The sequence below is a fragment of the Equus asinus genome, chromosome 4 (genome assembly GCF_041296235.1).
Source record: "Equus asinus isolate D_3611 breed Donkey chromosome 4, EquAss-T2T_v2, whole genome shotgun sequence".
Taxonomy (NCBI): domain Eukaryota; kingdom Metazoa; phylum Chordata; class Mammalia; order Perissodactyla; family Equidae; genus Equus; species Equus asinus.
The window spans coordinates 90,057,077-90,081,908 of NC_091793.1; the positions used below are offsets into that span (position 1 = coordinate 90,057,077).

Below are 24,832 nucleotides of genomic sequence, written 5' to 3' on the forward strand. Positions count from 1 at the left end.
CTAGTTCTTACCAGTGTGCTAGGTGGAATAGATTTAACCTCTCTTGGCCACAGCTTACTCCTCTGTTATAAGAGTTAAAAGAGATCTTGCTCATGCTATCTGTAAAATGCCTGGAAATACACCTTTCTCAACTGGTTTGACTTCTCTCCATGATCATGAACTGCTTCTGATTTCAGGCATCTGCAGGAAGGTTATCTCCAGTTTATTTCTGGTCCTGGAACTAGGCCCTGCCCAACTAATTCGGCCTCTCCAAAATTCCTGCTGTGACAGATTTGGTAATTTAGGCCTCTTGTGTCACAAAGAAACATCTAAGGTCAGTAGTATGCTAGTAGATATTTAACAACAAGCTCTCTGGAAAAGAAAAGAAAAGCCCTGATTTATAGTGTTTGCCAATATCTTTGGTGTAAATTCTCCCACTGTGCCAATTTCAAGCAACACACATGAAATCACTGAACACAGAGTTCAAAAGAAAACTACCCTCCTGTTCGAGCTGGCTCCAGCACAGCACTACAAGGTGATTAGGAGCATCCACCACTTAATCCTTCCTCTTGTCTCTCCTTTCTCTGTCTTTTCCTCCTTTCTGTGATAGTCTCCCACCCCATTTTTGCCCGCATTTATTTGCTCATTCTTTGGACATGCCAATGTCTCTAAAAAATTCCATCAACTTTGCTTAGGCCTGCAAGTGGCCCCAAGGCTTAAATTTCTGATCTCTACTCTATAGTCAATACATATAACTGAAAGAGTACCCAAATAGTATCACCAAATGACCTAAGAGTTGACTCTGGGGCCTCAAATGAAACTTAAAGAAGCTCTGGCTATTAAATTTGTGCCTAGGATGAGCCAATAATTGACATTTCAATGTCTTCTATTTTCGCATAGGGATTACAAAATTTCCCATGGGCTGCTGAAGTATGAGAAAGCAGTATTGGTAGAGAAAAGAGGCCCATCACAGATTTAGCTCTGCAAGCCCCACGCCATGCTCAGATTTTCAATTTAAAGTTTTATATGAGTATTCAATCCCTTTGAATTGTGGATGATGTAGAATTACCTCTTGTAGACAGGATTGTTTCTAGAACAAATATTGGGCCATACCACATTCTGAAAGATTTTCCCTCTCACCTCTATCTAACCTCCCCTCAATACTCTTCTGATAGCCTTTATAATTGGATCTTTTACCTAGAATCTTCTCCCACTTCTACCCTATGTCCAGCCCGAGCCCTCCTGATAAAAAGAAGGGTGTAACATGTAAGCGTATTGAGTTAAGTGAGTCTTTTTCAAAAGCGGGGGGGGCCTCTGAGAGTCATGCTACATAAAGAGCATTGTGGGTTAGCTACCAATTCAAGGCTGTCTTTCAACTGTTTGAGAATTAATAACCAGGTACATCCAAGAGAGAACAGAGGGCTCCACAGCTGCAGACCAGTAATAATGCTCTTTCAGGAAGATAGTTAAGGTGCATTTATGAGTTTTCTGCTTGGTTTCAGAGACAGAGAAACATGTTTAATATGGAGCTCATCTTACTCTTAGATATGAATTGTCTAATTCAACTTTCTGGAGTCTAATGCAGAGCAATTGCCTCATATTAGTGCAGCTTCATATGTTCTACACTTTAAACGTTCACCTCTCTGTTTGGGTGCTCTCAGCTCCTAATAAGAATACTTTGAAATGGAAGGATCATTGTAAAAACAACCTTAGATTTAAACTTTTGGATGGATAGTAAATCAAGGTGTGGAACCATCTCTTTAAAAAGCCGTTGAATCCTGAGGAAAGCCACATAAAATGCTGTTTCAAAACAATTTTGCTTCCTATAATATATTTTCTCCATTTTCCTCACCCTGTTTCCATTATTGAATTTTTTTAACTTAATTGGAATTGTCCTATAGACTTGCTGCCTGATTGAAAAAGTGGTAAATAAAACAATCTCTTTGCAGATGCCCTCTGCTTTAAAAATATATGCAATGAAATACAATCTCACAGAATAATTAGGCAGTAATTATTTGCATTAAAAAAAGAATTATTCTGTTATAAAAGGCTTCATGCATTTCTAAAAAATACTGTATTTTGATAGTGCAGTTCAAATGTTATTGATTTACAACAATTGAAGATAAGAAAAAAATCAAGGGGAAGAAAACAAAAACATACGAAAGATAAAAGGAAATATTTTTGGTCGGGGGCAATAAATGCCACTAACAGTTGACTAGAATCCCAATAACGGCATTACTGCCAAAACTTCATGTATTGCTCACCTAGACCTTTTACCAGAGTCACTGATGCCCTCACCTATTCCTGAGCCAACAGAGAAATATATCAACAAGGTCAGCCAATCTGCCAGGGAGGGCTGGAAGAGGTCTTCTAGCCATAGACCAATGTGCAAATGCCAAGGGTAAGACCTGGGCCTCCTGACTGGGATCTGGATATTCTGTCCAGACTCAATTCCACTAACTCTAGACACTGGCCAAGACTCAACCTTGAAAGGTCCCAGCTGTGGCTTCCATGCTCCTGGTCCTAGGCTCCTGATGCTTTGTCCCACCTGGCACACTGAACCTTTTCAAGAATGAGGGAAGAAACAAGGGTAGAAACAGACAAAAGTAACAATACTACCTCCATAGGTGGGTCCCCCTTGTTGCATGTGCCGCCTACCTGTTCTTTTGCATTATTTACTCTATGTCCCCATTTCCAGGGATTTCCTTGACTATTGGCCACTGACCACTAATTGTAACTCTTCTCTCAGCAGTGGGAGCTTTTAATTTGTATCAGCTGTATAGTTCACATATCTACCAAATATTTTACTCTTGCTATGAACCCAGTTCTTCCTGTCTGCCATACTTGCCTCCTGTCCTGCCAGCTATATGATGGTAGGTACACCTAATATGCTCATTGCCCAATGCCCACCCACTGATCAGAATGAGTCATGATCACAACAATCCATTCAAGGCAATCCCACACTCTCCAAATTTGTTCTCCATTTGTTCTTATTTGATTCCAGCTTCCTATTTCTAATCTTTGGTGCCATTTCTTATCTACAGTTCCACCTATAGTAGACATCTTTTATGGCAGATTCTCAGCTTATCATGATTCCTTCTTCTCCAGGAACTTTCCACCCCTCCACAAGGTCAGGAAGTTAACCCTCAGCAGTCACGTTCGAACCAAGCAGGAGTGAACACATGATTAAAACCATGCCAATCATATTCTTTCCTGGGATGTTGATATTGGAACTAGTAATGTCTTGCTTTATTGGCCCTATAACACGTAAGCTCAGGAGGTAAGGACAGCATATTTCTATTACATAGACTGAATAACAGGAAAAGAATTTCCATAGGAAGAAAGAAGCAGCAAACATCCAGAAGGTAACCAAGATAAAAGAGAGAGAGAGGTAGGTGAAGAGAGAGAGAAAAAGAATACCATAGGGTCCCCGAAGTCCTCTATTACTATGACTTGGGTCCAGCTGATGTCCAGACCTAGGAGAAGACTCCCCTATATCTTTATATGTTCCCTAATTTTTTATTAAACTTTCCAAAGTAAGCTGCTATTACATGCGCACAAAGAATCCTGACTAATTTACCACCCTAACCCCTCTGGTCTCTGGTTTCTCCAGGCAAGACTTTCAGGTTTTTCTCCAGGATTCTGGATTTTGGACCACCAATTACCCTCTTTGAGGCTTACCTCAGTAATATGCACTCTCTGCACAGACCTTGAGCCCAGCTTCTGCCCATTGCCCTGCCAAGCAGATCTCTCACCAACCTATCCAATCTTGGGAAGAAAAAGGGCAGGATTTTTCCAAGACCTGGCTTTTACAGGGCACCTTGTATCATTATTATGCATGGCCCAGAGTGACAGAGCAGCTGCAAGATCCTGGGTCCACTGGAAAATGTCATGGGTTTGGGTTGCAGCAATGGATCTTTTTAACTGTTCCCAAAGTTGTGCTACTGTTGGAGTCAAATGACTGCCATGGCCTCCCCATTTATGTCCAGTTCTGCCTGACCTCCCACTACTCCTCAGTCTCATGCTAGGAGTGCCCCTTCCTCCCTCTTATATAAGGAAGAACATGAGCACTGAAGTAGAAAACTGCCTAACAGTTCTTTAATTCTCCAACTTTCTTACTTTCATCTTTTAATAACTTTTTAAAAACCCATGGAAGTCACGCTCAAAGGAGCAATAGCTGATGGCTTTTGAGTGAACAAATTTCAACACAGTGGGTTTCATAATACTGAACATCCGGATATTAGCCATAACATGACAATTAGTATTAAGCCATAACAATTTTAGTTAAAAATTAAGTGTTGAACCTCTGTCTGAAAGACTCAAAGAGTAGCATGAACCTCAGCATACCAAAGAAACAAGAGTTATCTCTACTTAAAAAAAAAAAAGATCCAGTGACAGAGAGATTTGCAGCTTTAGTCTCAGCGCTCTCTTATGTCTACTATCCCTGATTTTTCTCTAGTGCTTGGGTAAATCACGCTGCCCTGATAATGCAGTAAACCTTGTACTGTGACCATTACTCAGAAGAGCTCTCCTGTGCCTAGAGTGTTAACTCGGGGAGGGAAAGTGGTGTATGCAAGAAATTTGTCTCAACTTGAAAAGTTCTCTTATGCCCAGGGAGGCACTAGGGTGTGGTAGAAAGAGCATTGACCAACGAGGCAAAAGAACTCGTTACTATGCCCTGCTCCACCATTGGCCCTGTGACCTCTAAAAGCCATTTAAACTGCCCAAGTGTCTGTTTCCTCATCTATACAATGGGGATGATAATAAAGTCTCCTACTTCAGGGGATTGCCAAGAGGACCAAATGAAATGTGTGGGAAAGGGTCTGCCTGACATGGAGTGACAGTGTAAGGAAACAGCACTGTGCAGGCCCTCCTTAATTCCTTCCCTTAGAACTTATTATCTGACACTATTAGAAATTTTCTTTTTCAGTTTAACTTTATTATTTTGTTAAACCACTAACCAAAACATCACTTTTATTCCCTCCATAGGTTGCCCAAAGCGTGAGTAGAAAAACCAGATCTATCAGCTAAGCCATAATGTCTGCAAAGACATGATGAAATGCTAGGGCATGAGGTAAGCTAACATCATCCTAAAAATGGTTCAGAGATGAGATAATAAATGTAAAAGAGCTCTGAAAGTATAAACTACTAAACTACTGTGTGTTGTTACTATTAATGAGGAGGGGTTGGGTTCAGCGACAGTATTTCATGGCTGGACCCAAGGTCGCACAGTCAGACCTCAGACATTGCACAGACGGTTGCTGTTCTGACTAAGGAACAAATGCCCTCTATCATCCTCGTCCCTGTATGGACCCCAAACATTACTCATGCTGCTTCGTCATTCTTTTTTGAAGGCTTCTGTTGACTTCTGAATTGGGTTTAAATGAAGTTTTCTTTCACACCTATGTAAAAACGCTAGAAAACAACATACCCAAACCTTTATGTGTGTCATTCTGTCTGAGAGAATTCTTTAAAACCCTTTGGTTTTGTTGGACTAAAAATATAAGGACTTTTAAGTTGAGGGTCAAATCTGTCTTTAGGAGAAATAAAAGTAGAAGATACATAACTTGGTCATAGTGATTGTTGGACATGACGCTAAGGAAGCCACTGTCACCAAGCAAGCAGGTGCTGGTGTTTTCTCTACTTTAATGAGATGATTTTAAAGTGCACCACAGCAATGACCCTCTCAAGAAAAGGCATTGTCTCTCTAGCCTCATTTTCCTTTTCTTGGTAGTCTTACCAGAGAAACAGAATCTTAACATCCTTTCTCTAGCCTTCCCCTCATTCTCTCTCCCACCTGCCAAGCGGATACTCCTGAACCAGCATTCTTAACCATAGACTAAAGATTTAAGATTATGCAAATTCAAAACAAACCATTTTAGGTGAATGGCTCACTGAGAACATCTTAATTACTCATCCCATTGCTTGTCTTCATTTATACTAAAAGGCCAAAAACAGCTAGAATATTTGTATGTTTTTTGGCTTAATTTACAAAAATGACAACCACCAGTTCTAAGGGCTCTCTGTAATAAATGTTTCCCCAGCACTGAATGACAGACTTGAATAATAAAGACCTAAATTAAAAGCATCATGGAATTTGAAGGGACCTGAAAGATCACATTATCCAATCTTGACAGTTTACTGGTAAGTAAACTAAGACCCAGGGGAGGGAATCCCTTGCCTGTGGCCACACAGCCAGTTTATGGTCTCATCTTTCTGGTCCACTACTCTTTTTATTACAACATGTTGAAGGATCTCCTTGACTCCCTAAAAACAAGCCTTATTTTCAGCACTGGCACATGACATCTGGGCTCTCTAGGTGTTCCAAAAGCAAGAAAACTAATGAAAATCATCAGCAGAACTTTTTAAATATACTATTTTATCCTTATATATATGGGTCTTTAGAACAAGCCGCTATCAAAATTTTAAGATATTTTTGATAGAAGACAGCAAAAGGTCATACAAATTAAAATATGTATTTATTTAATTATGGAAAATATTCATAATTAATATTAGGCAAATAGCAAAATTCAGTAAAGTATCAAGGATTTGGAGAGGGGATCATTACTCCCCCACTGTTAAGTCACAGCATGGTAAATAGACTATTCGGAAACGAAGACTCTCATAAATACATATATGCCATCCTGAGTACCCCTCCAATTCAATAACACTAATTGCCCTTTTTTTCCTTGCTGCTCCTAGCCATATTTCTTGGAAAACAACAGCTGTGTTTATTCAAATAGCGGCATACTGATGACTTGACGATAGGGTAATCTGCTGGAATTCCAAGTGTGACGGTCCCAGAAACAACTTCTCTGCACACCAGAAAAGTATCCTTTGCATAGTACAAAGCTTTGGAAAGGAATCCCCACTTTGTTAGCACATGGGATTGGGTGTTCTCTATTTCAACCAGTTGCGACATTGAATTTCTTCCAGCAAGTATCATGTTTTCTACTTCTTGCTGAATAATCTTCCCATGTATCATTATCAAAAAGTAATCTGCAACATGAACATTTTCACTCCAATAGTTTCTAAGCAAAGGGATTAAACAGTACTTTGAATTACATTGAAAACAGCCACACGATTCAGTTCAAAATCAGAGCAATAAATTCCTGGTATTTTCTCTGAATCAACAGGCATTGGAAGAGATAACACTTGCTTAAAAAGCCATTTACTGGAAAAACAAACAAGCAACAAAATATCCAAATATCCCTGAGAATGTAATTAATTGAAGTGCAAGATTAATTTCTTTTTTCTGCTTTTTCTCCCCAAATCCACCCAGTACATAGTTGTATACCCTAGTTGTGAGTCCTTCTAGTTGTGGCATGTAGGACACCGCCTCAACGTGGCCTGATGAGCGGTGCCAAGTCCTCACCCAGGATCCGAACCAAGGAAGCCCTGGGTCCCTGAAGCAGAGCGTGCAAATTTAACCACTCGGCCATGGGGCCGGCCCCAACAAGATTCCTTCCTAAGGGTACCAAGATGTTAAACTTCTGCAAGAAGTTAGTCATCTTCCTTAATAAAGACCATTCAAGGCACATTTGAACTGAAGATAAGATATATAAATGGTATTTAGAAATGAAATAAGTTCACAAAAAAATCTAACCAACATTTTTCAAGTGGTCAAGTAATTGGTCTCCTTTAGTAATAACCTTTATAATTTAGGAAGATTTCAACTTTGTTCCTGAGATGATGTTTATCAAAGACTTAATTCTTTTCTGTAGGAGGCATTGTCATATCAACTTAAAAAGACAGATCTGTTGTATTGATAATTACACAAAAAGTAACGATAACAACTAATACATACATAACACGATAAGGACATTTTTGTGTGATTAAACACATTAGCTCTTTAAATGAAGTGGGTGGTTTTTCTTTCAGATTGGAAACCTGCAGCAGAGAAATATTGTCAGTTGCCCAAGGTCCTGCAGCTCCATAAGGGATGGAGTTCAGATCCCAACTCAGGCCTCAGATTCTACAGTCCACGTTCTTCATCAGGACACAATACTCCTCTCAAACTAAGTGTAACATGCAGAAAAAATAATATACCAAGTGTTGAAAGCAGGTTATAAACATTCTCTTTAGATTAAAGACATTTATATAATATCTACACAAAAAAGGAGCATGTTAAAGGAGACTACAGTTGGAGGACCTGCTAAGTGAGAAAATGTTTAATGTACAGATATATTTGATGTACAAGCGACTCAAAATCAACTGAGGAAGCTAATCACCAGCAAGAAATTGGACATTTTTCAAAAACACTGTTCTCTACACTTCCTGAAGAGAGAAAGGGAAATAGGCTTCCAAAAGAGTCCATTCGGGTTGGGTTAGACTTTGAGAAGAGCTTTATGTCTGCCAAAATGAGTTCCTAAAAAAGATTTACAGAAATTGTTCTTATAGATGTTTTGTTTATATTTCAGTTTGCTGACCTTGGTTTTTAATAGAGTAGAAGGCGACAGGACTAGCATGCTTTGATGAATGGCTAAAAGGAGGTTAGTTACAGGTCTCCATAACCTCATGAGGGCAATTCTGTCTTTGGAATAAAATGGGATGAGAACTTGATTCAGCCAATGATGAAGTCACACTGTTTCTTTACTCCCTATGGATATCCCTTGGAATATTCTAAGCACCACTAAACAAAATCCAAACCTCTTTTGTGTGGATTATATCTTTACTGTAGACTTCACATGGAAATTCCAAAAACAGAATGGTGATCTCAAACTAAAGTGGCATTTAGTTAGCACTTATGACAGAATTTCTCCTACATGTATGCATGTGTCTATATATGTGCTTATATATAAATATAATGTACTTATATATCTGCAAATGCATGAGTATCTGTGTGTTTGTGTTTTATGTGTGTATGCAAAATGAGAATGATGGTAGGCATGGGGGAAAAAAAGAGAGAAATTAAGTCTTAGAATTATAGCAGAATTATAGGGGCACCCAAGGAAGAAAACACAATAAATGGAAGTGAAGCAATAAGTAAAGATATAACTAAAGAAAACATTCTAGACTTGAAAAAAAAGTCCTAAATACAGACACACACACATATATATACAGTTCACTATGTTGCAGGAAAGATTAAGTAAAATATATCTGTACAGACAGAAACCTTTGGGAAATATTTACATTTCAAGAATAAAGAAATTTCTCATAAACCTCTAGAAAAAATAACATATATTAACTCTAGGAAACAAAATTAAAGTTAGCCTCAGACTTTTATTTTGTAAATTAAATTGCAGAAGACAAATGAGCAAAATATATAGACTTTTGAAAGCAAATTCAATATCCAGAGTAATCTACTTAAAAAGCATATTTAATTATATCCTCGAGTTAAAACTCCTCAAAGATTTTCATTGCCCTCAGAGCAAACAACCAAATCCTAACATTGATTCACATGGTCATCCACAACTGGGCTTCTACCCACCCCTCTATGTAACTCATATGTTTCACTCCTCTTCACCCTCAGTGCTCCAGTCTTCCAGACTTTTAAATTTAGCATACGCTCATACCTCTATGCCGTGACTCGTGAGTTCCCTTTACTCAGAATATTCTTCTCCAACATTGCACTTCCACTCGAATTCCAGGTCTCAGTCTAATGTTTTTTTGTTTATTTTGTTTTTTTAAGTAGAAACTTTCAATGACCCCAGAACTGGATTATTAGGTTTTTCCCTCTGATTTACATCACCCTTAGTATCTCTCCTTTTGATTTTAATCTCCTTTATATTTTCTTTGTGAATATCTATCTTCTCTAGTGAATTATAAGCTTCAAGAGGGCATGAACTGTATCTATCATGTTTATTCTTGTAATTCTAATGTTTAATATGATGCAAGGTACATAGTAGGTGTTTAATAAATAGTTTGTAGGAATGAATAAACTAATGAATAAAACCCAAAGATATTCTTAAGAATATATTTGAAAATTGAAATTGAAAATTGCAAAATACATCACCCATATGCCATTATTTAAGAGAGAGAAAGAGTGTATGTATGTGTGCATGTATTCCAGCCACTCAAAATGTTACTCAAATTAAGAGCTTAAGAATAGAAACAATGTGGTATAAACTGACTAGTTGAGAGCACTAATCAGTTAAATATAAATTCATCTACAAAAATATCAAAAACATACCATTAATATTATTGCATTGAATATTAATCCAAATAAAATAAATTTGAAGTTAACAAAGATTACCAGTAATATCTATCAGTCATGGGAGTGTGGCTGATTTTTATTTTTTGTACATTCTTTTATATTTACCAAATATTTTACAATAAGCATATAGTGTCTTTCTAAGTGAAGAAAAGCAATAGATATTGAAAAAGTAACAGTTCAAAAAAATCTTGAGTCAACTGATTTCACTAGTAAATTCTTTCAAAAAGTTAAAGAAGAGGTTTTCCCATATGCTACAAATATTCAAGAGATACAGTTAGAAAATACACATGATTTCTGGGATGATGGAATAGAAATATTTTTGCCTATTCCTCCCACTAAGTACAACCAAAAACCCCTCGCTATTGTATGCAAAGCAAACATCAGAAAAAATGCAGAAAGAAGAAAGCACACTGAATAGGAAATTCAGGACCCAAGGAATGACACAGTGGTGAGTCCCTGGGTTTTCTTTATGCTTTATATATCTGAGAGCTGGATCTTAAGAAACTGGCAAGGAGGCTGGCCCAGTGGCACAGCGGTTAAGTGTACATGTTCCACTTTGGCAGCCTGAGGTTTGCTGGTTTGGATCCCGTGTGCAGATATGGCACCACTTGGTAAGCCATGCTCTTGTAGGTATCCCACATATAAAGCAGAGGAAGATGGGCACGGATGTTAGCTCAGTGCCAGTCTTCCTCAGCAAAAAGAGGAGGATTGGCAGCAGACATTAGCTCAGGGCCAATCTTCCTCAAAAAAAAAAAAAAAGAAAAGAAACTGGCAACCTCAAAGAAATAGTAGCTGAAAATTTCCCAAATTTTGCAAGAGACATAAACCTACAGATTCAAGAAGCTAAGCAATCTCCAAAGAGGGAAACACTAAGAAACCCACACTAAGACACATCATATGCTAACTTCTGAAAACAAAGACAAAGAAAAAGAAGTCTTAAAAGTAGTGAAATAGAACAATAGCTTACTTATAAAGGAAAAACAATTTGAATGACAGAGGATTTCTTATCAGAGAACATCAAGGCTAGAAGGAAGTAGCACATTTATTAAATGCTGAAAGAAAAGACTGTCAACTAAGAATACTATATCCAGAGAAAATATCCTTCACAAATAAAAGAGAAATCAAGACATTTCCAGGTGATGGGAAACTAAGAGAATTTGTCTCACCCAGACCAACCCTAAAAGAATGGATAAAGGAATTCCTGTAAACAGAAAGGAAATGATAAAAGTGGGATCCTTGGAATATCAAGGAGACAGAAAGAAGATGGTAAACAAAAATATGATGAAAGCAATATACTTCCCTTCTTTTCTTCAGTTTTCTAAACTATGGTGATAGTCGAAGCGAAACTACAACACTATCTGATATGGTTCTAAACGCATGTAGAGGAAATATTTAAAACAATCATTATAAACTAAGGAGGATAAAGTGACATAAAAAAAGTCTAGTTTTCTATACTTGAAGCAGTAAAATAAAAAGATGAGTAGACAGTGATGTTATATAATGTAATTTAATATTTGCAGCAATGACTATACAACAATCTATACAAAAAAGATACACTAAAAAGCACTATAAACACATCAAAATAGAATTCTAAACATGTTCAAGTATCCCACAGGAAGGTGGGAAAAAGAAAACAGAGAAAGGAAAATAGAGAAGAAACAGAAAAAAATGGTAGATTTAAACTCTAATGTAGCAATGTTTACATTAAATGTAAATGGCCTAAATAAAACAGTTATTCAACTGGCAGTGAATTAAAAAATATAAACCAACTATATGCTGTCTATAGGATACTCATTTCAAATATAATTATGCAAGCAGATTGAAAGTAAAAGGATAGCAAAAGATATATCATGCAAACATTAATCAGAGGAAATCGGAAGTGGCTATATTAATATCATATAAAATAGACTTCAGAGCAAAGGAAATAACCAGAGACAGAGAAAGATGTTATGGAATGATAGAAGAGTCAACCCACAAAGAAGACATAGCAATCCTAAATGTACATGCACCAAATAAGAGAACTGCAAAATACATGAAGCAAAAATTGATAGAAGTAAAAAGAGAAATAGACAAATTCACAATTATAGTTGGAGCCTTACACTCTCCTTTCTCAACAATAGATCAAACATCTAGATAGAAAATCAATAAAGATCTAAAAGAATTCAACAACATGATAAACCAACAACACCTAGTCAACATTGATAGAATAATCTAACAACAGCAGAATATGCATTCTTTTCAAGTTTTCACAGAACATATTCTAAGAAAGACCATATTCTGAGCTATAACACAAATCTCTGAAATTTAAAAGAAAGAAGTGAAATAGGGGAGAGTGTGTTCTCTGAACACAAATAAATCAAACTAGAAATCAATAACAGAAAGATAAGGGAAACCTCCAAAGCCCTGAAGATTAAGCAACACACTTCTAAATAATCCTTGGGTTAAAGAGGGAAGTCTCAAGAGAAATGACAAAATATATTGAACTGAATGAAAATGTAAATACAGCAAGTCAAAATTTGTAGAACACAGCTAACACAGTACTGAGAGAGAAATTTATAGCATTAAATACTTACATTAGAAAAGAGGAATGATCTCAAATCAACAATCTAAGATATCACTTCAGAAGCCTAGAAAAAGAAAAGTAAAATAAATCAAAGTAAGCAGAAGGGAGGTAATAATAAAGATAAGAGCAGAAATCAATGAAATTGAAAACCAGGAAATGATAGAGAAAAATCAATTAAATGAGGAGAGGAATCTTTGAAAATATCAACAGAATTGACAAACCTTTAGAAAAACTGATGAAATAAAAATAAGGAAAGCATAAATTATGAAATATCAGGAATTGCATAGGAAATATCACTAGAGATCCCGCAGGCATGAAATACATGGAAATTAAACAACAATCTCCTGAAAAAACAATAGATCAAAGAAGAACTCAAAAGGGAAATCAAAAAAAATCTTGAAACAAATGAAAATGGAAACACAACATACCAAAACTGATAGGATGCAGCAAAAGCAGTTTTAAGAGGAAAGTTTATAGCTATAAATGCAATACATTACTAAATAAGAAAGATCTCAAATAAAAATCTAAAAAATTACACACCTCAAGGAACTATAAAAAGAAACAAACCAAGCCCAAAGTTAGCAGAAGGAAGGAAATTATCATATGAAAGCAGAAATAAATGAAATAGAGAATAAGAAAATAATAGAAAAGATTTTAAAAATTGAGTTGTTTTTTGAAAAAATAAGCAAAATTGACAAAACTTTAGCTAGACTAACCAAGAAAAAATAAAAAAGACTCAAATAAATAAAATTATAAATGAAAGAGAGGACATTACAATTAATATCACAGAAATAAAAGGATCATAAGAAACTACTATGATCACTTACAAATCAACAAATTAGACAACCTAGAAGAAATGGATGAATTCCTAGAAACATGAAACCTGCACAGACTGAATGAAGAAGAAATAGAAAATCTGAACAGACCAATAAGAAATAAGGAGATTGAATCAGTTATCAAAAATCTCCCAACAAAGGGGGGCTGGCCCCATGGCCGAGTGGTTAAGTTCGCACGCTCTGCTGCAGGTGGCCCAGTGTTTCATTTGTTCGAATCCTGGGCATAGACATGGCACTGCTCATTGGGCCACGCTGAGGCAGCGTCCCACATGCCACAACTGGAAGGACCCACAACGAAGAATATACAACTATGTACTGGGGGGCTTTGGGGAGAAAAAGGAAAAAATAAAATCTTTAAAAAAAAAAAAAAATCTCCCAACAAAGAAAAACTCAGGACCAGATAGTTTCACTGGACAATTCCACCAAACACTTAAGAAGAAATTAACACCAATCCTTCTCAAGTTCTTCCAAAACACTGAAGAGGAGGGAACTCTCCCTAACTCATTTTATGAGGCCAGCATTACCAAAGCTCTGATACCAAAGCCAGATAAGGACACTATAAGAAAACAAAACTACAGGCCAATACTCCTGATGAATATAGATACAGAAATTCTCAACAAAATACTAGCAGGTTGAATTTGATGGCACATTAAAAGACATACATCATGATCAAATGGGATTTATCTCTAGGATACAGGAAAAGTTCAACATATGCAATCATAAATGTGATATGCCACATTAATAGAATAAAATATAAAAATCATGTGATCATCTCAATAGATGCAGAAAAAGCATTTAACAAAATTCAATATCATTTCATGATAAAAAAATTATCAACAAATTGGGTATAGAAGGAATGTACCTCAGCATGATAAAGGCAATTAATGACAAACCCACAGTTAACATTATACTCAATGGTGAAAGGTTAAAAACTTTTCTGATAAGATCAGGAACAAGACAAGGGTGCCCACTCTCACCATTCCTATTCAGCATAGTACTGGAAGTTCTAGCTCGAGCAATTAGGCAAGAAAAAGAAATAAAAGGCATCTAAATTGAAAAGGAAGAAGTAAAATTGTTTCTATTTGCAGGTAACATAATCTTATATATAAAAAATGATAAAGACTCCACCAAAAAACTGTTAGAACTAATAAACAAATTTAGTAAAATTTCAGGATACAAAACCAAAATACAAAATCAGTTGTGCTTCTATACTATCAACAAAGTATCTGAAAGGGAAATAAAGAAAATAATTTCATTTAGTATAGCATCAAAAACAATACAAATACTTAGGAATAAATTTAACTAAGGAGGTGAAAAGTCTGTACACTGAAAACTATAAGACATTGACGAAAGAAATTGAAAAATACACATATAAATGGGAAAGATGCCCTGTGTTCATGGATTGGAAAAATTAATATTAAAATGTGCATACTACACAAAGCCATCTATAGATTCAATGCAATCCCCACCAAAATTCCAATGGCATTTTTCACAGAAATAGAACAAACAATCCTAACATTCACATTTAGGAACCACAAAATATCCCAAATAGCCAAAGCAATCCTGAGAAAGGACAAAGCTGGAGGCATCACATTTTCTACTTTCAAACTATATTACAAAGCTGTAGTAACCAAAGCAGTATAGTACTGGCATAAAAACAAACAGACCAGTGGAACAGAAACAAGAGCCCAGAAATAAACCCAGGCATATACAGTCAACTAATATTTGACAAGGGAGCCAAGAATACTCAATGAGGAATGGATAGTCTCTTCAATAAATGGTGTTGGGAAAACAGGATATTCAAGTGAAAAAGAATAAAATTGGATCCCTATATTATATAACTCACAAAAATTAACTCAAAATGTACTCAAGACTTAACCATAAGACCTGAAACCATTAAACCCCTAGAAGAAAACATAGGGAAAAAGCTCCTTGACATTGGTCTTGGCAATGATTTTTTGGATGTGACACCAAAAACAAGCAACAAAAACAAAAATCAACAAATGGATTACATCAAACTGAAAAGTTTTTGCACAGCAAAAGAAACAATCAATAAAATGAAAAGGTTACCCACGGAATGGGAGAAAATATTTGCAAACCATATATCTGATAAAGGGTCAATATCCAATATATAAGGAACTCCTATATAACTCAACACCAAAAAAACCAACAATTCAATTTAAGAATGAGTAAAGGACCTGAACAGACATTTTTTCAAAGAAGACATACAAACACCAATAGGTACATGAAAAGGTGCTCAACATCACTAATCATCAGGGAAGTGCAAATCAAAACCAAAATGAGGTATGGTCTCCTACCTGTTAGAATGGCTGTTATTAAAAAGACAAGAGATAACAAGTACCGGCCAGAATGTGCAGAAAAGGGAACTGTTGTACACTGTTGGTAGGATTGTAAATTTGTACAGCCACTATGGAAAACAACATAGAGGTTCCTCAGAAAATTAAAAATTGGGGCCGGCCCAGTGGCGCAGAGGATAAGTTTGAACGTTCCACTTCAGCAGCCCAGGGTTCACCGGTTTGGATCCCAGGTATGGACCTACACACTGCTTGTCAAGTCATGCTGTAATAGCCGTCCCCCATACAAAGTAGAGGAAGATGGGCATGGATGTTAGCTCAGGGCTACTCTTCCTCAGCAAAAAAAAAAAAAAAAAAAGAGGAGGATTGGTGGCAAATGTTAGCTCAGGGCTAATCTTCTTCTTCAAAGAAAAATTAAAAATAGAACTTCCATATGATCCAGCAATTCCACTTCTGAATATACATCTGAAGGAAACAAAATCATTATCTCAAAGAAATATTTGTACCCCAATGTTCATTGCAGTGTTATTCACAATAGCCAAGTCATAGAAATGACCTGTGTCTGTTGACAGATGAATGGATAAAGAAAATGTGATATGTATACACACTATGGAATATTATTTGGCCGTAAAAGAGAAAGGAAACCCTGCCATTTGCAACACTACAGACGAAACTTGAGGGCATTACGTTAAGTGAAATAAGTCAGACAGAGAAAGACAAATACTGTATAATCTCACTTATATGCGAAATCTAAAAAAAGCCAAACCCATAGAAACAGAAAGTAGATTGGAGGTTGTCAGGGGCTGGGAGTTGGGGGAAATGGGGAGATGATGGTCAAAGGAGACAAACCTCCAGTTATAAGATGAATAAGTTCTTGGGATCCAATGTACCCTAAGGTGACTATAGTTCACGATACTGTATTGTACGCTTGAAAGTTGCCAAGAGAATAATGTTCTCACCACACATACAAAAAATGATAACTATGTGAGGTGATGGATGTCTTAACTAACCTAATAGTGGTAATCATTTTACAATATACATGTTTATCAGTTCATCACATTTTACACTTTAATGTTGTACATGTTATATATCAATTATATCTCAGTAAAGCTGGAATAAATCAATTTCTGTATACTAGCAACAAACATACATGGACACCGAAACCAAAAATACAATACCAATTACAATCACCCCCTCCGAAATGAGAAATTTAGGTGGTAATTATAACAGAACAGGTTCAGGACTCCTATGCTGTAAACTACACAACGCCAATGAGATATATTATAGAAGATCTAAAGAAATAGACAGATATACTGGGTTTACGGATTAGAATATTTTATATAGTAAAGATATTAACTTTCCCCAAATTGATAAAAGTTGTAATGCAATTCCTATCAAAATCCCAGCAAGATTGTCTGTAGAAACAGAGGAGAGAATTTAAAAATTTATTCGGAAAGACAAAGGAACTGGAATAGCTAAAACAATTTTGAAAAAGAAGAATAAAGTGAGAAATGAGCCCATTCAATTTCAAGACTTTTTATATAGCTACAGTAGTCAAGTCTGTGCAGTACCGGGGGAGCAACAGACACGCAGGTCAGTGGAACAGAATAGAGCAAACAGAAGGAGATCAACACAAATATGTCTCAAGTAATTTTTGACAAAGGGGCAAAAGCAATCCAACGGAGGAAAGATAGTCTTTTTACTAAAAGGTGCTAGAGCAATAGGCAAAAGAAAAAAAAACTTTGACCTAACCCTTATACTTTACATAAAAATTAACCCAAAATGGATCATAGACTTACATGTAAATTGCAAATTATAAAACTTTTGGAAAAAATTATAGGAGGAAATCTTTGGGATTCAGGTCTAGGCAAAGGTTCTTAGACTTGACACCAAGCCATGATCTATAAAAGGAAAACTTAATAAATGAGACTTCATCAAAATTAAAAACTTTTGCTCTGAGAAAGACTCTATTAAGAGAATGAAAAAAACAAACAAACAATATCATTAGAAAATAGGCACAAATGCATGGACAGATCACTGAAGAGGATACATAGATTGCAAAAAAATATACAAAATGATGTTAAATATAATTAGTCATTAGGGGAAATGCAAATTAAAACAATAAGATATTACTTCATACCAATCAAAATGGCTCACATAAAAAATGATTAACATTAAATTCTGGCAAGAATGATGACAAACTGGATCAGTCATACATTACTGGTGGGAACAGAAAATGGTACAGTCCCTTTGAAAAACAACTTGGCAGTTAAAGAAAAGCTGAACGTACAACTATCATACAACCTAGCAATTGCAGTCCTGGGCATTTATCCCAGAGAAATGAAAATTTATGTTCATACAAAACCTGTATACAAATGTTCAGAGCAGCTTATTGGTAATACCCGAAAACTGGAACCAACTCAGATGTCCTTTCAATGGATGGATAGTTAAACTGTGGTACATCTATACCATTGACTGCTACCAAGTAATAAAAAGGAACAAATTATTGATAAATGTGATAAACTGTATAAATTTCCAGAGAATTATCCTGAGTGGAAAGACAATCTTAAAAATTTATTTATTACACGATTCCATTTATAGAACATTCTTGAAATGACAAAGTTGTAGAAATGGAGAACACTTTAGTTGTTGCCAGGGGTTAAGGAGGGCGTAAGGGCAGGAGGAAGATGGATGTGACTATAAAAGTGCAACATGAGGGATTCTGATGGTGAAGGGAATGTATTTTACTTTCACTGTATCAATGCCAACATGCTGGCTTTTATATTGTAGTATAGTTTTGCAAGATGTTAGCATTGGGGAAACTGGGTAACCAGTATATGGGATTCACTGCATGTGAATGTACAATTATCTCAAAATAAAGTTTAATTAAAAAATGCATATATGTAAGACTTTCTATAATAAAACCCTGATAACAACAAGCATTGAATAGGAGAATTACAAACCAATCTTGTTCACGAATAAAGATAGATGCAAAACTCTAGGTAAAAATCATATCAAATCTAATTTGAAAGAATATTAAAATAATTTCTCATCTTAACATAAGATTTATTTGATGACTATAAAGAATTTGATATTAGAGTATTTATTAAGTAAGACCATAACATCAATAGGCTAAAAAGTTATCCCAATACTTTGCACATAAGCATTTATGATGGTTAATTTTATGTGTTAACTTGACTGGACTAAGAGATGGCCAGATAGCTGGGCCATTATTTCTGGGTGTGTCTGTGAGGGTATTTCTGGAAGAGATTAGCATTTGATTCAGCAGATAGTGTAAAATGTGGGTAGGAATCATCCAATCTGGTGAGAGCCAAAAAGAGCAAAAAGACAAGGAAGGGTGAATTCCCTCTCTCTCTTCTTGAGCTGGGACGTCCATCTTCTCCCATCCTTGGACAACAGAGCTCCTGGTTCTCAGGCCTTTGGGACTCCAGGACTTATACCAGTGCACCCCAGGTTTCTCAGCCCTTCAGACTCAGACTGAATTATACCACTAGTTTTCTTGGTTCTACAACCGGCAGACAGCAGATTGTGGGACTTCCCGGTCTCTATAATTGTGTAAGCCAATTCTTATAAGTCTTCTCTTTCATGTGTCTATATACATCCTGTTGGTTCTGTTTCTCTGGAGAACCCTGACTAATACAGCATTCAACAAAATCCAACATCTGTTACTTTTTTTAAAAAAAAAAAATGACAGTATGGCAGAGACTGTTATTAGGCACCAAATATTTATATGCTTCTTAACCTTTCCCAGTCCCCAAGAATCTAAATGGTCTAGGTATGTGACTAATTCTCACCAGCTGAAGCAGAAGAGAGAAGTTAAGAGCAGTTGTGTCCTCTCCACATTCAATCTCATTTAAGTGGCTGAAAGCAAAAAACTCAGAGGTGGGAGAGTTAGAATTTGCAAGCACCATACATCCCTAGGACGCTATGTGGAAAGAAACACGTAGGAGCCTGACTATCCCTTAGCACGATATGAGCAAAGGATAACCTTTGTTGGGTTAAGCCTTAGATATTTCAGAGTACGTTTGCTATTGTGGGATAGCCTTGTGTTAACCTGGCTAATATAACTAGAACAACCCTCAACTACCATGATAAAGAATATCTATTTTGAATCAAAAGATAGCATCATATTTGATGCTTCCTAAACCAAAATCCCACAAAACAATTGCTCTGCTATCCTTGGAAAAATAATTTACAGCATACCTGATCTCTCTCTTGGTAATTCAAAGGGCATATTTGCATCTTAAGGACTGAGAAGTCTTACAGAAAAGAAATCTCTATACCTTTATTGAGCTCAACATTTCACAAACTTATTTGAAAACAGTAATCTTTTAATTAGTGGTACATCTATTCACCAATGTATTTGTATTCTACAGAATAAACTGAAGAAAATAAGGTGCTAGGACCATTTCCATGAGATTCAGAAAATAGACCAAAATATCCACTGTTTTTGTTGGACTAAGATTTGTGCACAAGGATTTTTATCACAGTTTTATTTATAGTATAAAACAAACAATAGATAAATCTACCTATCTAGGTAGAGATATATTTAATCAATAAATATATATTCAATAAATATAAAACAAATTAATAATGTTTTCAAACAACGTTGAATGCCTGGAAATTGCATTGCTAAGTTCAGAAATCAGGATGCGAAACCGTACATATAGTATGGACTCGGTTAATATACACACATGCTCAAACATATACCAAAAAAATACATCAAAGTACTAATGGTAGTTATCTCTGGAAGCTGGAATCATAGGCAATTTTTCACTTCATTCTTCATACTTCTCAACATTTTAATCAGAAATAATAAACAGTATTTTTAAAAAAGATATAGAACTACGACAGTTCCCACCTTATAAAATTTCTGCTTTGTCCTTCAGCTGGTACATTATTATTAATAATAATGCTTATTGAGCAGGAATTATCTCTTTTCAGCATGAAACATCTCATATTCATGCAAAAATAATCTTAGTATTTATTATTTTTAATGAGAAAAATGTGCTCAGGTCGAACTTGATATAAGTATGTAAAGGAGAATTTGACTTTGTAAAAACTGTCCTGTACACCAAAACATTACAATTGCCAATAAGCTATGGGGAAGAAGACAGAGGCTGGCAGCTGGCAGCAAGAAGAATGGCCTGAAGATTCAGAGGGTCCATCCCAAAGAGCGTGGCCTCGAAATAGGTCCCAGCATGGTCCGATAGATTCCCACCACCACCAAAAGCAACGACACACACGCACACACGCAGTCATGCTTCATAAAGCAAGCTTATCTAAGGCCCTTTTCTTTTTTCCGTTCCGTGACTGCTTTAAAGTCTGTAGCTGCCCATTTTCTCCTTGCAGGATCTTCTTCATCTAGAATTCCTCTACTAAAATAAATATTTGAGAACATTTTCACTGCATCATTTCCAAGACAAATTTATGGCTGACTGTAACTTGACTGGAAGTTAACTCACTACTTCATCGTCTTCACGGGAGCCGACTTCAAGGCATATTTCAACACTAAAAGCCACTTGGTGGATATATGTTGCCTCTTTAAGCAACATTTCCACCATAACCTCCAGATTATTGTTTTTTTTCTTTGCTCTTTTTCTTTCTTCATTTCTGCCTTAATTTTTATTTGAACTTTGAAACTCTGATATGTAATGTCATAAATTGTGTTGGGATAGACATTCTGTCAAAGACCTTAGGAATAATAAAATTGTATCTCCTCACAAAATTAGCTCAATGAAATAAGCGTATACCAGTCCCATATTTTGCTTCTTTTCACATATATTCAGTTTTCAAAGAGGTATAAAATGGTGTTTCCAAGATATAGCATTGTGCTGTCTTTTAGAGATCTTTTTAGTTCAGCTACTAAAAGAAAGAAAAAACAGATCCATTAGGGCATGCACCTACATTTCAATCTTTTTTCTTTAGGTTTTCTGTAATAAATACATGGAAAACAATCTTTGTCTATTCACTGAATCATAGTATAATATAGAGGGAAAAATACAGCCTTGGAGTAAGAACTGTGTTCCAGCCTCAGCTCTACTGAATATTTTTAATGACTGTACACTACATCATTTACCCTCTCTAAGCATCCATTTATTTTTCTGCAATGAAAGTATAAAACCACCTGCCTTACAGGTTTTAATAATGAATAAATGACATTAATTAATGTGTTATGTAACCATCCATCATTGTTAATAATTAAAGTTTTCCCAATTATTTTGATTCTAGTTTATCTATTATCACTAAAAAATATTATCCCCGCTGTGCCTAACAGATTTCAGTGGAATTTCACATAAATTCCATTTCTTGCTCCAAAGAGCAAGAAAAACTTGCCACCAGGAACAAGTTGTATAAAATACACCTGATTTTTAATTTTAAATTGCCCATTGACTCTTCTAAATCCTACACTGGAAGGAAGCATTTTTTAAAGGTCATTTATGACATTGCAGGCATGAGGTTTGTAAAATATTTTCCTAACCCATCTCCAATGACTTCCACAATAAGAGTTACCTGCGAAAGCCTACTATCAGCTGTACAAATATATGTAACGTGCATAAATATGTAAGTATATATTGACACATACATATATATGTAGGCTGGATACGTATATATATATACATACACACACACACGTATGTGTGTGTGGATAGATGGATAGATAGATTACACATCATGGAGTCTTTTCCCTTTTTATTATTAACTGCTAAAAGTGTTTTCTGCTTAATTATACATACCCATGAATTGAATACTTCAGGGATTATTGACAATTTTTTATTTATTTATTTTTTCTGCTGAGGAAGATTTGCCCTGAGCTAACACCTGTGTCAATCTTCCTTTATTTTGTATGTGGGATGCCACCACAGCATGGCTTGATGAGTGGTATGCAGGTCCACACCCAGGATCTGAACCAGCTAACCCAGGGCCACTAAAGCAGAGTGCATGAAATTAACCACTACACCACCAGGCTGGCCCTGTCACTCTCTATTAAAGCAATAAGTTGATAGTTTTCTAGGAAACGGAATTCCATTGTCCTCTATCAGGTTTTCATGTTGCCAGTTTCAGTTGGCCATTATTGTAGCAAGATGGCAGCCTCCACTCTGCAGCTAAGGAATGCCATTGGGATAGAGTGAGATGCTGCTTTAAACTACCTTGAGTCATTTTTGTTTTCCTAGTTTGTTGTGGGGAGGGAATGGAGGCAGTTAAGTACCTACTATAATGTCGGTAGTCTTACTATTGAGATGAATCTATTTTGACCTTTGTTCACATTCCATCTGCTCTAATGACTACAGTGCGTTCACAGGTTCACAATGAGTCAGGTTTCACTTACATCCTCAGAAACATTTGCAGTTTGGAATACTTGGCAGTAACACACTCCAATGTGGAGACCCGGAGTGAGCAAAGGATTTGTTAAAGACGTTACCACAATTTAGGTAATATGGTGAAGTTCCTGCACTGAAAAGACCTCGGTGTCCTGAGGTAGCCCTGGAACCAATCATAGCATCATAAAATTGACTCCCAGCCAAATCGTGACACATTCCCAATACAGGTGAAATCAATTAAAATAAATATCGAGAGCAACTTTGTAAGTGTGATAAGCCACACAACTCTCCCGGCTAAGCAGCCGTATATGGAAAGGGAAAGGAGCAGGATTACTCCCTTGCCTTAAGGATGAAGTGGGAATCCAAGGAGAACACATATGATAGGGATTGAATCACATTTCCAGGTTGACATCTACATGTAAAACTCTGTCATTAGGATCAAACGGGAAAGCACTCCATTCTCTTCTACTGCTTCCGAGTCATAAGAACCATCCAAAGCGAATGAAAGCAACTGCTCCTACACTAGAAAAAATCAATCAATCAGGGAGTCCTTACCAGCAACTACCCCTCACAAGGTGCTCCATCTCAATCTCCTTAGTGGGTTGCTCTCATCTTTTTTTTTTATCTCTAAGCAGTGGAGGACTCAATCCTTAAAATCTCTTCACAATCTATACTTAACTCAATTGGGTGCTTTATCCAGTCCCAGAGTTTTAAATATTATCTATTCACAGGAAAAAAAATTCTCAAAATTTTATCTCTAGCCCTAAGCTCTTGAATTAACTACAAACATATCTACTTGACATCTTCACTTAGATATCCAACAGGCATCTCAACCTTATCATATCCAAAACTGATAGTTTAATTTTTCCGTCCCAACCCATGTGTCCTGCAGTCTTCCTTATTTTGGTAATTGGCATCTCTATCCTGCCACTTACTCAGACCAAAATCCTTGCAGTCATCTTTGATTCCCTTCTTTTTATTAATAAATTCTTCAGCAAAAGTGTCAGCACTTTTTTTGTGTTATGTCCAAAATCCAACCACTTCTCAATGCCTCTACTGCCACCACCTTGGTCCAAGCCACCAATATCTCTTGCTTGAACAGTTGACTAGCCTTCTAATCAATCCTATCAATTTCATACTTGCTTCCCTACAGACAACTCAACAGACACAGCAACCAGGATGATGCCTTTAAAACATGTCTTACTATGTCATTCCTCTAACTACAACCCATCAAAGGCTCCCCATGTCATTAGGAGTAAAATCCCAAGTATGTGGTGTCAGCGTGTATAAGGTGTTGATTAATCTGGATTCCTCCTAGGGCTCTGCTTTCCACTCCTACTTTTTCCCAGCTTGCTCTACCCCACCCATCCTGGGCTCCTTCTTCTTCAAACACTGCAAGCACACTCCCACATTGGGGCCCTTGGATCTGCTAGTCCCTCTGTGTAGAATGCTCCTCCACCAAGATGCTCCTTACTTCCTTCAGATTTTTACCCAAAAGTCACCTCTTCAGAGAGACTTTTTGCAATCAATATGTGTCCCACTTCTCTTGCTTTATTTCTTATCAGAGTTCTTATCATCAGATATATGTGTGTTATTTGTTTATATTTTTGTCTTCTCCCCTGACTAGAATGTGAGCTCTC

At 36.3% G+C, this 24,832-nt stretch overlaps 1 protein-coding gene across 4 annotated transcripts in view; it reads right to left on the reverse strand.

Moving 5' to 3' along the window:
* Positions 1-24,832, reverse strand: part of LOC106825075 (heterogeneous nuclear ribonucleoprotein A1-like) — a 202,700-nt gene that overhangs the window by 162,188 nt on the left and 15,680 nt on the right. The window contains exon 3 of one of the 4 annotated variants that reach the window (XR_011502802.1): positions 12,709-12,762. The exons of the other annotated variants lie outside the window; for them this stretch is intronic. The gene's annotated coding sequence lies outside the window, so the exon portion shown is untranslated. The remainder of the gene's footprint in view (positions 1-12,708; positions 12,763-24,832) is intronic. 4 annotated transcript variants of the gene reach the window in all.